Raw genomic sequence first — 17,902 nt, 5'->3', positions numbered from 1 at the left:
TTCTTGAGATGGTCTCCAAATTCAGGTGGAATATACTCAAGATTACAGTATGCCTTTCATGGACTTGTTCTAATTTTCTTAAGTGTCAACCTGAACTTGCATATGAGCAACTGATGATCTGTTCCACAGTCAGCCTCTGGCCTTGTTCTGACTGATGATATTGAGTTTTTCCATAGTCTGCTTCCACAGATGTAGTCAATTTGATTCCTGCACATTCCATCTGGTGAGGTCCAAGTGTTCAGTTGCTGTTTACGTTGATGAAAAAAGGTATTTGCAATGAGGAAGTTGTTGGTCTTGCAAAATTATCATGCAATATCCAGCATTGTTTCTATCACCAAGGTATTTTCCAACTACCAATCCTTCTTCTTTGTTTCCAAATTTCACTTTCCAATCGCCAGTAATTATCAATGTATCCTGATTGCACATTTCATCAATTTCAGACTGCAGAAGTCAGTAAAAATATTAAATTTCCTCATCTTTGGCATTAGTGGTTGGTGAGTACTTTTGAATATATAGTCTTATTAACTGGTCTTCCTTTTAGGCATATGGATATTATCCTACCATTGACAGTGTTGTACTTCTGGATAGATCTGAAATGTTCTTTTTGACGATGAACACAACGCCATTCACCTCTGTTTGTCATTCCCGGCATAGTAGACCATACAGTTGTCCCATTCAAAATGACCACTACCAGTCCATTTCAGCTCACTAATGTATAGGATATCGATGTTTGTGCATACCATTTCAATTTTGATGACTTCCAATTTTCCTAGATTCATACTTCGCACATTCCACATTCCTATTATTAATGCATGGAGCCCTGGTGGTGCAGTGGTTAAGGATTTGGCTGCTGTTTGTAGCTGTTTCTTTTCATTTTGAGTCATGCCACATCAGCAAATGAAGCTCCGGCCAAAGCTTGACTCCATTCATGTCGTTAAGGTTGACACTACTTTGAAGAGGCAGCTCTTCCCCAGTCTTCTGAGTGCCTTCCAACTTGAGTGGCTCACCTTCCAGCCATATATCAGAAAATATTCCACTGTTATTCATAAGGTTTTCACTGACAAATTTTTCCAGAAGTAGACTGCCAGGTCCTTCTTCCTAGTCTGTCTTAGTCTGGAAGCTCAGCTGAAACCTGTCCACCATGGGTGACTTTGCTGTATTTGAAATACCAGGGGCATAGCTTCCAGCAACATTCAAGCCACCACAGTATGACAAACTGACAGACGTGAGCAAGGATCTAGGAGAATATTATTGTAAGGACCCTGGAAGATATCATAGTAAGGACCTAGGGGACTATCATAGTAAGGACTGAGAAGGATATCATAGCAAGAACCTAGGGAGACATTATAGTAAGGACCTAGGAGAATATCATAGTAAGGACCTAGGAACATATCATAGTAAGGACCTAACCTGTTGCCATCGAGTCAATTCTAACTCATAGCAACCCTATAGGACAGAGTAGAACTACTCCATAGAGTTTCCAAGGAGTGGTTGGTGGATTCAAACTGTCAACTTTTTGGTTAGCAGCATAACACTTAACCACTGTGCCACCAGGGTCCCAGAAGGATATTACAGTAAGGACCTCGGGGGATATTGCAGTAAGGACCTAGGGTGATATCATAGTAAGAACCTAGGAAGATATCATTGTAAAGACCTAGGAAGATAAAGCAAGGACCTAGGAGGATATTGTTGTAAGGACCTAGGAGGGTATTTTAGTAAGGGCATAGGAGGATACCATTGTAAAGACTTAGGAGGATATCACTGTAAGAACCTAGGTGGATATCATTGTAGACTAGGCTCCCACGAATATGATAAGAGCATAAGAACAAAAACCACAACCACAGTACAATTAAAATTTATTGAGCACTTATCACATGTCAGTTAACTATGGCAAGCACCTTACATATACATCATTTCATGTAATCTCCAGAACCCTGTGAATTAATATTTTCATTTTACAAATGAGGAAATTAAGACTTGGAGTTATCCAAGGTTATCTCAAGGGTAGGAAAAAGCAGGTTTAAACTCAGGTATAATACCAGAGGTGCTGGGGCCTGAAGTGGAGTAGAGTGAGAAGGGAGGGGGGCTGATTTCGACAAAACAAAATTTCTGTGAAAATTCTTTCTGTCAACAGAAAACATTATGAATGAGACAATGGGATGAGGGTGTTCAATCCTTCTATATGTTGGCCTCTAAAGATGAGCTCTGACATAAATCACACCAGATTTGGAGGAGGGAGATACTTAAGTGTATGAATATTAATGACATGAAAAAAAGTTTCGGTATTTCCTATTTACACTGATAACTTCCATTGCTATATTTTCTAGTGTTGCCACAAAGAAAAGTTGGGATGTTTCTGTAAATTTCTCTCATTTAGCTTTCATCTTAAATGCAAATTTTACCCCTTTTCTCTTTTTCTTCTCATTAATAATTTGATTTGAAATTTGTTCCACTACCTTAATACTTTCTTTAAAATCGTATGCCTTCACAGGCCTATTAGTTTTTCCCTATTGAGCAGAAGTATATTTAGCCTTCTAATGCTACTGATATTAAAAAAAAAAAAAAAAAAATTATTTTTTATTTATTTATTTTTTCTTTAAAAAAAAAAACTGATATAGTTACTTTTAATTTGATGATCTGTACTTGACATTTTTTGACCTTATGTTCAAAACCAAAGTCTTCATTATGTTCACCTTAAAAAGAAAAATAGCAGTTTTCTTTGATTACTGGCCAAATGGTGTCACTAAAGAAAAACCAGATGTCAGACACAAAGCTACTAAATGTCAAATAGATTATACTGGAGGAAAACACAAAGATATAGTGACTAATACAATCCTATCTTTAGACAAACTCAATCTCTTCCATCCTAGTTAAAAACAAAAATGTCAATCTAACAAAAGAAATATATCGGGAGTGTTTATTATCTGCCAGATGATAGGGTTATAAATAAAAGTAATTTCGTACCCTTGTAAAATATTTTAACACCAGTAAATCATGTGAGGAAGTAGAATTTCATTCTCTGTGCTGTTAATTGTCCTATCTATTCAAGACAGCTTATCAAAGGACAGGGACAGAAATCAAATAAAGTCTATTGGCTCCTTCACAGAATATCTATTTACCATCTACCTAGAGTCGTTAATTTGTGCCTCTACCGACATAATATCAAATAATATCCTATACTTTTGACAGCACTAACTTTCAAAGAAACCAACTACCATGGAAACTTTTTAAAGGGTTTTTTTGTTTGTTTGTTTTGTTTTCGGTGTCTCTAGAAATAAAGATGGGGAGAAGTCCACTAACAAATTCACTACTTTAGGAAAAGTTTTTACGATAAAAATCTTTTTCCAAGAGGGATAAATGCTGCAAAAGACAAGAAACTATAAATTGAGGGAAATTAATAAATATGCAAGATATTAATCATAATAATGAAAACTGCTTCAAACCTCTCAAGAATTTATTAAACACTAACAGCGTTTGAAGCAGGATGATTATGTCTTATAATTAGATTGTAGAAAATTAGAATTACTGAAACAAAAAAACTGTTGCACCTTCATCAGTTTAGTCTTTTTTTCCAAAACGCTTTCTGGTGTGAAATAGGCAGTAGCTGTATTAATAACATGTAAATGAATAAATACAGTAGAGTACTTGGAACAGTATGTGGCACATAGGAAGAGCTCAGTACAGATTACATGAGTCCGACCATTCAATCTTGTAGTCCCTCTTGGCAACATGACTTGCATCCAAAGAATTAGGTAGACATGGAACATTACAATGATATGACGTCAACGATATAGAAAAAAGAGTGCCTTTGCAGGCCCTTGACAATACCCTCCAGAACTTTTTTTTACTCCTCACTAGGATGTAGAATGTAAGAATTATAACTTTAACGATCTCTCCTTCTTAAGGATTGAATTATGTACCATCACCACCCCCCCCCCCCAAAAAAAGCAATGGGGAAGTCCTAATCCTTGTACCTGTAAATATGACCCTGTTTGGAAAGAGGGGCTTTATTTTGTTATGTTAATGAGACTGTTCGGGAGAAAGGTAGGTGATAAACCCAATCACTCCCAAGTTATAAACAAAGCAGAATATACACAGAAACACACACAAGGACAATATACATGACAGGTGAGGACCTGTCTATAACCAAAGAAATGCCAAGGATTGCCGGCAGAAACTAGGAGAGAGGTCAACAAGGCTGAGACCCTGATTTGGACTTTTAGCCTCCAGAACTTTGAGAAAATAAATTTTTGTTCTTTAAGGATATTGCAGGGGTTAAAATCAGAAAAGGTATGAGTCAGGGTTGTACCTTTTCACCATACTTATTCAATCTGTATGCTGAGCAAATAATCCCAGAAGCTGGACTATATGAAGAAGAATGGGGCATCAGGATTGGAGGAAGACTCATTAACAACCTGCATTATGCAGATGACATAACCTTGCTTGCTAAAAGTGAAGGGGACTTGAAGCAGTTACTGACGAAGATCAAAGATTATATAGCCTTCAGTATGGATTACATGTCAACATAAAGAAAACCAAATTCCTTATAACTGCACCAATAAGTAACATCATGATAAACTGAGGAAAGATTGAAGTTGTAAAGGATTTAATTTTACTTGAATCTATAATCAACACTCGTGGAAGCAGCAGTCGAGAAATCAAACGACACGTTGCATTGGACAAATCTACTGTAAAAGACCTCTTTAAAGATGTCACGTCAAGGACTAGGTGCACCTGACCCAAGCCATGGTGTTTTCAATCTCCTCATATGCATGTGAAAGCTGGACAATGAACAAGGAAGCCTGAAGAAGAATTAACATCTTTGGATTATGGTGTTGGCAAAGAATATTGAATATATCACAGACTGCCAAAAGAATGAACAAATCTGCCTTGGAAGAAGTACGGCCAGAGTGTTCTTTGGAAGCGAGGAGAGATTTCATCTCCTGTACTTTGGACATGTTGTCAGGAAGGACTAGCTCCTGGAGAAGAACATCATGCTCCGTAAGGTAGACAGTGAAAAAGTGGAAGACCCTGGATGAGATGGATTGACACAGTGGCTGCAACAATGAGCTCAAACATAGCAATGGTTGTGAGGATGGTGCAGGACCAAGCAGTATTTCATTTTGTTGTACACAGGGTCACTATGAGCCAGAACTGACTCGACAGCTCCTAACAACAACAACAAAGCCACCTACTTGTGATATTTCTGTTCCAGCAGCTCTAAGTAACTAAGACACTTCTCAAATACAAACTACAGTGCCAAAATGAGTACAGTTGAATTTTTTGTTCTATTGCCAGGAAACCCTTTCCACTTTTTATCTACCGAGTTTTAGTGGAGATAATACTGTGAAATTTTTAGGACTTCCATACATAGTGTCATAGACTGTTGTTTTCAGTTGCCATCGAATCAGTTTCTACTCATGGTAACCTCATGTATGCGCAGTAGAACTATTCCACAGGGCTTTCAAGGCTGTGACTTTTCAGAAGCAGATCGTCAGGCCTGTCTTCTGAAGCAACTCTAGGTGTATTCAAACTGTCAACCTTTCAGCTAGTGGTCAAGCAGTTAACTGTACCACACAGGGACATGGTATCATATACTGTTCATTTATATCTGTCCTGCTCAGGCTTAATATCCATAACCTTATAACAGTTTAACAAAATTATCTGAGAGTGCCTGGCACCACGCTCAGCATATGTTGTTGTTAGGTACCATCAAGTTTCCAACTCATAGCGATCCTTGGTATAATAGAACGAAACATGCCTGGTCCTGCGCCATGCTCACAATCGTTGCTATATTTGAGCCCGTTGTAGTAGCCGCTACGTCAATCCATCTAGTTGAGGATCTTCCTCTTTTTCGCTAACCCTCTACTTTACCAAGCATGATGTCCTTCCCCAGGAACTGGTCCTTCCTGATAACATGTCCAAAGTACGTGAGACAAAGTCTCGCCATCCTTGCTTCTATGGGTCATTCTGATTGTACTTCTTTCAAGACAGATTGCTTCGTTCTTCTGGCAGTCCATGGTATATGCAATATTCTTTGGCAACACCATAATTCAAAGGTACCAATTCTTCTTTAGTCTTCCATATTCACTGCCCAACATTCACATGCATATGAGGTGATTGAAAATACCATGGCTTGGGCCAGGCACACCTTAGTCCTCAAAGTGACACCTTGGTTTTCTAACACTTTAAAGAAGTCTTTTGCAGCAGATTTGCTCAATGCTTTGCATCACTTGATTTCCTGACTGCTGCTTCCATAGGTGTTGATTGTGGATCCAAGCAAAATGAAACCCTTGACAACTTCAATCTTTTCTCCATTTATCATGACGCTGCTTACTGGTCCAGTTGTGAGGATTTCGGTTTTCTATAAGTGGAGGTAATCCATAGTGAAGGCTGTAGTCAGTCTTTGATCTTCATCAGTAAGTGCTTCAAGTCTTCCTCGCTTTCAGAAAGCAAGATAGTGTCATCTACATAACGCAGGTTGTTAATGAACCTTCTACCCATCCTAATACCAAGTTCTTCTTCATATAGTGCAGCTTCTTAGATTATTTGCTCAGCATACAGATTGAATAAATATGGTGAAAGGATACAGCCCTGACATGCCTTTCTTGATTTTAAACCATGCAGTATCCCCTTGTTCTGTTTGATCAACTCCCTCTTGGTTTAAATACAGGTTCCACATGATGAGCACAATTAAGTGTTCTGGAATTCCCATTCCTCACAATATTATCCATAATTTGTTATGATCCACACAGCCAAATGCCTTTGCATAGTCAGTAAAACATAGGTAAACATCTTTCTGGTATTTTCTGCGTTTAACCAAGATTCATCTGACATCAGTAGTTATATCCCTCCTTCCAAGTCCTCTTCTGAATCCAGCTTGAATTTCTGGAAGTTTCCTGTCGAAGTACTGTTGCAGCCACTTTTGATGATTTTCAGCAAAATTTTACTTGTGTGTGATATTACTGATATTTTTTGATAATTTTTGCATTCCATTGGATCACCTTTCTTTGGAATGGACACAAATATGGATCTCTTCCAGTCACTTAGCCAGGTAGTTGTCTCCTAAATTTCTCTGCATAGACAAGTGAGTGCTTACAGCAACACATTCATTTGTTGAAACATCTCAGTTGGTATTCCATCAATTCCTAGGGCCTTATTTTTCACCAATGTTTTCAGCACAGCCTGGACTTCTTCCTTCAATACCATTGATTCTTCATCATATGCTACCACCTGAAATGGCTGAACATAGACCAGTTCTTTTTGGTACAGTGACTCTGTGAGTTCCATCCATCTTCCTCCTTTTGATGCTTTCTGCATTATTCAATTTTTTTGCTCACTGAATCCTTCAATATTCCAACTGGAGGCTTGAATTTTTTTCTTCAGTTACAGAACTGTAGCCCAAGGCATTATGTCGGAAGTTACAAGACTTTTGTTTTCATTAGTTGTTACACAAAATTATTAATTTTGTCATCTTCTGTCCTTGCAGTATTAGTAGCAAAATCTGAAATTGGAAGCCAGTGACCTATTTTCTGAAATAAATAAAAGGTGGGTAGTGGGAAATGAGAATTACAGGCCTGTGCAACAGGCAATCTGAAGATGGAAAAACTCCAAGAGATGGAAATGGAAGTAGACCAAATCCATTCTATTAACATCAACACGAATGATAGCAATTATTTACACTGTGCTAATGAAATGCCTCATCTGCCAGTTTGTCATACTGTGGACGCTTGCATGTTACTCTGATGATGGCAGCTATGTCACCAATATTCAAATATCATAAGCTTCACATATGGTGGACAGATTTCAGCTGAGCATCCAGACTAAGAAAGACTAGGAAGAAGGACCTGGTGGATTACTTCTGAAATATTAGCCAGTGAAAACCTTCTGAATAGCAGTGGAACATTGTCGGATATAGTGCCGGAAGATGAGCCCCTCAGTTTGGGAGGCACTGGGGAAGAGCTGCCTCCTCAAAGTAGAGTTGACCTTAATGACATGGATGGAGTCAAGCTTTTGGGACCGTCATTTCCTGATGTGGCACAACTCAAAATGAGAAGAAACAGCAGCAAACATCCATTAATAATGTGATTATGGAATGTACAAAGAATGAATCTAGGAAAAGAAGAAATCATCAAAAATGAAATAGAACGCATAAACATCCATATCCTAGGCATTTGTGAGCTGAAATTGACTGGTAGTGGCCATTTTGAATCAGACAATCATATGGTCTACTATGCTGGAAATAACTCGAAGAGGAATGGCATTGCATTCATCATCAAAAAGAACATTTCAAGATCTATCAATGCTGTAGGTGATAGGATACTATCTATATGCCTATAAGGAAGACCTGGAAACCCTGGTGGCATAGTGGTTAAACGCTATGGCTGCTAACCAAAAGGTCGGCAGTTCAAATCCACCAGGCATTCCTTAGAAACTCTATGGGAAAGTTCTACTCTGTTCTATAAGTTTGCTATGAGTCGGAATTGACTCGACAGCACTGGGTTTGTGTTTTTTTTTTTTTTTAATAAGGGAGACCAGTTAATAGGACTATTATTCAAATGTATGCTCCAACTACTACTGCAAAAGCTGAAGAAACTGAAGACTTTTACCACCTTCTTCAGTCTGAAATTGATCAAACATGCAGTCAAGATGCACTGATAATTACTTGTGACTGGAAGTGAAAGCTGGAAACAGGAAGGGTCAGTAGTTGGAAAAGATGGCCTTGGTGACAGAAACAATGTTGGAGATTGCACGATAGAATTTTGCAAGACCAATGACTTCTTCATTGCAAATACATTTTTTCAACAACATAAACGATGACTATACTCGTGGACCTCACCAGACGGAACACACAGGAATGAAGTTAACTACATCTGTGGAAAGAGACGATGGAAAAGCTCCAAATCATCCATTAGAAGAAAGCCAGGGGCTGACTGTGAAACAGACAATCAATTGCTCACATTCAAGTTCAGGTTGAAGCTGAAGAAAATTAGAACAAGTCCATGAGAGCCAAAATACAATCTTGAGTATATCCCACCCGAATTTAGAGACCATCTCAAGGATAAATTTGACACACTGAATGCTAATGACTAAAGACCAGATAAGCTGTGGAATGACATCAAGGACATGATACATGAAGAAAGCAAGAGGTCATTAAAAAGACAGGAAAGAAAGAAAAGACCAGAATGGATGTCAGAAGAGACTCTGAAACTTGCTCTTGAACATCTAGTAGGTAAATCGAAAGGAAGAAATAATGAAGTAAAAGAACTAAACAGAAGATTTCAAAGGGCCGCTCCAGAAGACAAAGTAAAATATTATAATGACATGTGCAATGACCTGGAGTTTGAAAACTAAATGGGAAGAACATGCTTGGCATTACTCAAGCTGAAGGAACTAAAGACAAAATTAAGCCTCGAATTGAAATATTGAAGGATTCTATGGGGAAAATATTAAATGATGCAGGAAGCATCAAAAGAAGTTAGAAGGAATGCAGTGTCAGTATACCAAAAAGAATTGGTCAACATTCAAACATTTTAGGGGGTAGCATATGATCAGGAACTGATGGTACTGAAGGAAGAGGTCCAAACTGCACTGAAGACATTGGCTAAACACAAGGTTCCAGGAATTGATGGAATACCAATTGAGATGTTTCAATACATGGATGCAGAGCTGGAAGCACTCACTCATCTATGCCAAGAAATTTGGAAGACAGCTACCTGGCCAACCGACTGGAAGAGATTCATATTTATGCTTATTCCCAAGAAAGATGATCCAAATGAATCCAGAAATTATTGAACAACATCATTAATATCACACACAATTAAAGTTTTGCTGAAGATCATTCAAAAGTAGCTGCAGCAGTATCTGAATACGGAAATGCCAGAAATTCAAGCCAGATTCAGAAGAGGATGTGGAACTAGGGATATCCTTGCTTATGTCAGATGGATGCTGCCTGAAAGCAGAAAATGCAAGAAAGATGTTTAACTGTGTTTTATTGACTATGCAAAGCCACTTGACTGTGTGGATCATAGCAAGTTATGGATAATATTGGGAAGAATGGAAATTTTAGAACACTTAATTGTGCTCATGCGGAACCTGCACATAAAGCAAGAGGCAGTTGTTCAAACAGAACAAGGGGATACTGCATGGTTTAAAATCTGAAAAGGTGTGAGTCAGGGTTGTATCCTTTCACCATACTTATTCAGTCTGTATGCTGAACAGATAATCTGAGAAGCTGGAAAGCTGGACTATATGTAGAAGAATGTGGCATCAGGATTGGAGAAAGACTCATTAACAACCTGCATTATGCAGATGACACAATCTTGCTTGCTGAAAGTGAAGAGGACTTCAAGCACTTACTGATGAAGATCACAGACTACAGCTTTCAGTATGGATTACATCTCAACATAAAGAAAACAAAAATCCTCACAGCTGGACCAATGCACAACATCATGATAAAGAAAACGTGATGAAGTTGTAAAGGATTTCATTTTACTTGGATCCACAATCAATGCCCATGGAAGCAGCTATCAAGAAATCAAACGACAAGTTACACCGGACAATTCTGCTGCAAAAGACCTCTTTAAAGTGTTAAAAAAACAAAGATGTCACCTTGAGGACTAAGGTGCACCTGGCCCAAGCCATGGTGTTTTCAATCGCATATGCATGTGAAAGCTGGACAATGAGTAAGAAGACTGAAGAATTAACACCTTTGAACTACGGTGTTGGCAAAGAATATTGAATTATATCATGGACCGACAGAAGAAAGAACAAATCTGTCTTGGAAGAAGTACAGCCAGAAAGTTCCTTAGAAACTAGAATGGCCAGACTTCATCACACATACTTTGGACATGTTATCAGGAGTGATTAGTCCCTGGAGAAGGACATCACGCTTGGCAACATAGAGGGTCAGCAAAAAAGAGGAAGACCCTCAGCATGATGGACTGACACCGTGGCTGCAACATTGGGTCAAGCATAACAACGATTGTGAGGATGGCCCAGGACTGGACAGTGTTTCATTCTCTTGTACATATAGGGTCGCTGTGAGTCAGAACCAACCTGATGGCACCTCACAGCAACAACAATAAAATATCTTTCTCTGGAACTTAGAGACAGCCTTGCCTCGGCTGTCTATATCTTACAGGCTACACCTATGAGACCATGGCTTAAACAGGAATTTTCTCCATTTGATTTGCCACAACTCGTTGCCATGGCCTCCACCAGACTGAGTCCAGTGCAGCTACCACCACTGACTGCTCTGACAGGGATCACAATAGAGGGTCCTGGACAGAGCTGGAGAAAAACGTAGAACAAAATTCTAGCTTAAAAAGAAAGACCAGACTTGCTGACCTGAAAGACACTGAAGAAACCCTGAGAGTATGGCCCCGGACACCCCTTCAGTTCAGTAATGAAGTCACTCCTGAGGTTCACCCTTCAGCCAAAGATTGGACAGGCCCGTGAAACAAAATGAAAATAAAGGGGCACACAGCCCAGGGGTATGGACTAGAAGGCAGGAGGAAACAGGAAAGCTGGTAGTAGGGAACCCAAGGTTGAGAAGGGAGAATGTTGACATGTCATGCGGTTGTTAACCAATGTCATAAAACAATATGTGTACTAACTGTTCAATAAGAAACTACTTTGTTCTGTAAACCTTCCTCTAAAGTACAATAAAAAATGATGCCCTTGATTCTTTTCATTAGCTTGCCCTTCTACTACATTCAAGCAGTTTTGTTTTTTTTTTATCATTAACTGTAAGACAGAGGTGGAGAACAACCCTTGAACAGTACAATGAGTGGTAACCCCTAGACTGCCCATAACAACTCAACAACTAGTTAGAGAAAAGAAAGGACTGAGTCTGTACATTGCAGGCACTCCATTAATGTAGTAATTGTAAATGAGTGAATGAATAAATGAATGAATGAGACAACACTCTGAAGAAAAGCTGCACATAGAGATTGAGTAGAACTTAGGTGAAAAAGAAAAGGGTGGGCAATGTAGTGGAATAAATACCAAGATAAAAATTATGGAGAAAAAAAAGAAAAGCTATTCATATCTGGAGCCTCTGACAACTGAAAATCAACCAGAATTCAAAGTAGAAACCCAAAAAGATTTTAGTAAGCTAGATTCTGACTTTCAGAGATCTACGTGCCCTAAAATAAGATGTGTTAACAAGGAAAAACAGAGACCGTGACGTCATTTCAGTGTTCTGTAGACCTTCCTCATCAAATGCTCCTTGGTTCCTCCTTTTTGGCTAAAATATAATGTTTTGTTTTATTCATCTTTATTAAGACTGGGATGTCACTGATTTCTCATTATGGAGAACAGCAGAATTCAATTAAGCAAACGCCTCAATTGAACATAATTTTGGAGGCCTCTATTTTTATTAGAAAGAGACAAGCCTCTGCTCAGCAAGGTTACGTTATTATTGCATTTTTAAATTTCTTTTACTATCTTGAGTTCATAGTAATAATAATTAGCACTTACTGCCTACCAGATGCTAACCATTGAGCTAAGAGCTTCACGTGCCCGTCCTATGGAAGATTTTAGGAGAGTTATTAATATTCTCTCCATTTTCCATTTAGGAAAACTGAGGCTTCGCGATTTGGCTCCCTCATCCACTTACTGGCAGAATGAGGACTCTGCCTCCACGGGCCACACTGCCCTGAGCGTAACCAGTCCAATCTCCACGGCAACCTCACTGTGAGGACTCTGCCTCCACGGGCCACACTGCCCTGAGCGTAACCAGTCCAATCTCCACGGCAACCTCACTGTGAGGACTCTGCCTCCACGGGCCACACTGCCCTGAGCGTAACCAGTCCAATCTCCACGGCAACCTCACTGACAAAACAACACTTGCTTTAGAAACGTGACCCAGACAAACTGCAAGATTTCCAGTTACGTAAGAAAAATCGCACTTGTTCAGTGGCTATTGTTTCTATAACAACCATAGAAGCCAAGGCCATACCTCTGAGAAAGACTTCTACAACTGAGAGAGGAAAAATGATAGGATTCCTGGCCAACCCTCAGGTCACCAGCTGATGTGAAGAGCTTGAACATTCCCTACGTTCCACTTAAACAAGGTTTTGCAGCAACACACTTCCTGTTTACTAAACACCAATGTTAAGCTTTTTAATAACCTTTCCAGCTTTCCCCTCTCTGCATATTATAAAAATTAGAATAATTTTAATCTCCAATAGGTTCTAGCGGCTTATGAATTTTTAAAGATGATTAAAAAGCTCATTAGTTAAATCTTAACATTAAACACTGCGTCTCCAGATAAAGGAAATTATTAACAACTAGATTCACTGCTTTTTTCCCCTTGAAATTCTGACTCCTAAGAACAAATTTTCAGAAGAACAAAGTAGGTATTATTTCAATTATTATTCACTGTTGCTCTAAATTGCCACGTATCAGGCTTTACAAGTGAATTTTCAATTCAATCTTCAGTCTGCCAAGGCTCATTTTGTGGTCACAATTTCACCTCCTTCATGGAATTGTAATAATTCCATTTATTTTTGACATAAGTTTTATAATCTTATTTTATTATAAGAAGTTAGATCTAGAGGGCCTGATACTACACCTAATTTTTTAAAATCTGAACAAAAGATCGAAGGCTGGTATAAGTCAACCTTCTAGAAACACAGTGTAACCCAAGGTTATGGAGAAGGACTAGGTACTGGAAAGGATATTCAGAGCACGGGAAAATCAGGAAAGTAACCGTTATGTGAGTTGGAATCGACTCGACGGCACTGGGTTTGGGTTTGGTTTTTAACCATTATGGAGACTAAGAAAGAAATGTTAATTTTGTATTATACCTAGAAATGGACTTTTAAAAGAGACTTTAAGGATCATCTAGTTCTGCACTTTTGAAATTATGTTTTATGAAACAGTAGTTTTCATGTGATGTTAAAGGATATTATACACAATCAAAAGAGTGAGATGGGAGATCAACACATAATTTGGGGAAATTCAGAATTTAAACAAATTAAGCAGGCTTCTTTAATTAAGGGCATTTATTTTTTTTTTTAAAGATATTAAAGAACATTGAGACTCTCCAAGAATAAGATAAAATGTCTAATGTTTCCCAAATTTATTTGATCATGAGGCTCTTTTTCCATGGAGCACCTTACAGGCTTAATGCTCTAAAGAAAACATTTGGGAACCACTCATCAAATTTAATTCCTTTATACTAATACGAAGGAAATAGGAACCAGCGACGGCAGGGGGATGCGTTTTTTATAACCTGACAATATCGGGACTAGAACTCAGGTCTCCTGCTTCCTGATCCAAAACCAAAAAACCCGTTGCTGTCGAGTCAATTCCAACTGGGCAGAGTAGAACTTCCCCATGGGGTTTCAAAGGCTGTAGTCTTTACGGAAACAGATTGCCACATCTTTTTCCCACAAAGTGGCTGGTGGATTTGAACCTCTGACAAGTGCTTAACCACAGTGCGACCAGGGCTCCCATCCTTTTTTGTTGTTGCTGTTAAACTTGCTGTTTACTCAGCTTTTTTCATTCACCTACATTTTATATACAAAAAGGTTTTTTTTAATTTATATGTATTGATACATGTAGACTGTGTTCATTTGTTTAAACTGCCATATAATATCCTGTTGTGAATAAACCACAACTGATTTACCGTTCCCCGACCTCGAGAGTGTTGGTTGCTTTGGCTTTCTTGTGATTACAAACCACTACAATTAACACCCTTGTACAGTTCTCTGTGGGCACACAAGACGGAGTTTCCCCAGTACAGGCATCCAGAAGAGGCATTGCTAGCTAATGTATACGGGTATTTTCGACTTTACTTGGTAATGCCAAATTGCTGTCCTAAGTGGTTTTACCACTTAATACTCCCACCAGAAACATGAATTTCCACTGCCCCCATCCTCACCAATACTCGTGTTACCAGATTTATTGATTTTGTCAATCTGAAAAGTACTAAATGCCATTTCACTGTTGTATTTCAAATATACCTGATAGTGGCCAGGGCTCCCTTCTTGATCCAGGACTCTGAATTATCCACTTTGTTGCCTCCGAGTAATTAATCTTATTTATATATACTCTGTCAGTTAATTCCAATTCTACATTTGCTGAAATATGGAAGGCATATTAATAAATAGCATTTACTAAGTGTCAGATATCATAGTAAACATTTCCCATAAATTATTTCATTTAAGGATCTCCACAATCTATGAGTTTTTTTTTTTTTTTTTGCCAAATGACGGAATTAAGCCTTCAGATTGCCCAAGGTCCTTAGAAAGTGGCAGGCTGAAATTCAAGCCCAGCCCAAGTACTTAATCACCACACACAAATATGAGATTGTCTCTCACGTTTAGCGCTCAATAAAAGTTCACGGTAACACATCCTTTCTTGAACAAATTATTTCATGTTTGCAATTTTTTGGTGATGTAGTATTTTTTCACTAATGGAATGCTATATGTAACACATATATACTAGTGAACTCTAGAGGTTAAGATAAGTGGAATGAGGCAAGGAAAAACTGTTTTTTCTTATCAACATTGCATTGTTGCTGCTGAGTGAAACTCTTGAAGACATGGGCTAACAACTAAAGCCACCCTGCACTGGCCGCACACGGCTGTTGTTCAAGTCTGCGTCTTCTTAGTGCTGCTCCCGCTGCATCGCTTTCTGGCTGTCCTGACAGGTAAACGCTTTCCAACCTGTCAGAGCTGGGCCTCATCGGGAACCTACTGACTCCTGGCTTGTTCCTGACACAAAAGGAGGGTCTTCTTTTCGTTTCCCGGCCCTCAGAAAGTTGCCTGATGAGAGCGAGCCCAGAGGACAGATGGTCACATCTACCCCATGGTTACAGCTCCACACTGTAAAGCCGTTTACAATGTAAAGATCAATTACGAAACACAGCAATCAATCCCACCGCTTGACGGCGTGCCTTCTGATTGCTGCCTTTCACACCTCCGGCCAAAGCTGTCCACTCTCTCCATAACTGCATCGTATTCTGCAACTGATCTTGGGCAAGGGATTACTGAGCGTGTACCATTTTTGTTCTTCATGTGACATTAGTCATATCCTTTGGACTGTGGAGCGTTGACAAAATTATCACAGGTTTAATATACTGACACTTGATTGCTGACACACATGCCTTCGCACAACAGATTCTCCACACTGCCGTTTATCCTTACGCCTCATCATTTCTGGTAGGCCCTTCAGGTGGCACGCACTGTGTCTACAGCATACAGTTCCCTGTCATTCATGGTTTTCATCAAGTGATAGGAGGAAAAGAAATTGTTGAAGGCAATGAGCCTATGAGAATGGTTGTATGAGTAACATTGTCCAAGCACAACATTCTCACCAAAGGACAGAGATGAGTCATCGTCCATAGTTTTTTTCCCAGAGTAGATTTCAAAGTGACTTACAAAGCCAGTTCATAAGTCAGCCAAGCACCGAATTTTGTACCCGAGCTTTATGCGCTTCACTACCATGTACTGCTTCATTGATGAACGGCTCTTGAATGGCACCATGCTTTCATCAACTACCATGACACCTGATGACACATACCCTTCCTTTAGGTGGCTATTGAGAGCATTGATAATAGGGTGCAATTTGCAAAGCTGGTCGTAGCCAGGTTCTCCTCTGGGCACAACTTTTGAACTGTCACTGCAGTGTATGTTCTCACCAAGTTTTCTGAAATCTTGTTATAGTAAGAAGGTCTGGCATGGCAGTAACAGCAAAGAGGGGGTCACTGGACCAGTAACGTCTGATCTCCGGAAAGACGCACACGCCCATCAGTATGCAAGCAGCAATGAACCCCTTTATCTCCACTACAGTTGTAGGCTGCCAGCTTTTACTTGGCAGTCTAATCTCCTGCCCTCTACATTGGATTGTGCACTACTGGGTCTCACAGAGACTCATTTGGTCCTTTATAATTTCCAACAACTCTTCGGTAAAGATGGACAAAAAATATTCTACTTCGGTATCTTCATGGGTCAAGTCCAGGTAAACTTTGGCTTCTTGCTGAAGCAAGCTCATTGACTGTTCAAAGTAAGGGAACTCCTCACACCATTCCCCTTTGTTTTCTTCTCTGTCATCATCATCTGGTTGACCCGTCTTGCCCAACATCGACTGCTTCGGCATCCTCTGATACCATGTCCCTGTTGTTGTTATCAGTGCAATGAGCTTCAGATTTCACTAGAAGGGAAAGCTCCTCTGAAGCATCTTGGCCACTCTCCTCCTCAGAATCATCCTCCTTCCCAGAATTGCTCTCATTGTCAGGTAGAGAAAATAAATATTCTATAAGTTGTTCAGGTGTGCACTTAGGCATTTCCGAAAAAGATGAATGTTTCAGGAAAAAGTAACTCCAGGGTCAGGCTGGAGCCTTCTCCTGACCCACGTGGTTGCAGGGGCTGAGAAACTTCAGATAGGCGGGTCAGCCAGTAGGCTGCTGGCTCAAGTCTCAAAAACCGGTGTTCAGATGACTGTGAGCCAGGCACAGGATCCAGAGCAAGGAAGCTATCCAAATATACCCCCAAGGAAAGGCCCCTCACAAGTGATTGCCCAATCACATCATGGAGGATGATGATAACATTGCATAACTGCTGAACTATAACATTACGTAAATCCAGACTACATCATTACCTAAACGTCAAACTAAATCATTGCATAATTGCCAAAGTACATTGTTACATCAATCCAGACTACATCATTACATAAATGACAAAGTGCATCATTGCATAACCGCCCTTACAACTGACTGGCTAATCACATCAGATGACACCATGGAGGATGATTATATCGCTGCATAACTGCCAAACTACATCATTACATAAATGCCCCCACTACATCATTACATAACTGCTAAACCACTGTGAGTCATGGCCCAGCAAAGCAGACACACAACCCGAACCATCACAACAGGATAATACAA

This window comes from Elephas maximus, chromosome 20, assembly GCF_024166365.1.
Source record: "Elephas maximus indicus isolate mEleMax1 chromosome 20, mEleMax1 primary haplotype, whole genome shotgun sequence".
Lineage (NCBI taxonomy): Eukaryota > Metazoa > Chordata > Mammalia > Proboscidea > Elephantidae > Elephas > Elephas maximus.
This window is presented reverse-complemented; position numbering follows the sequence as displayed.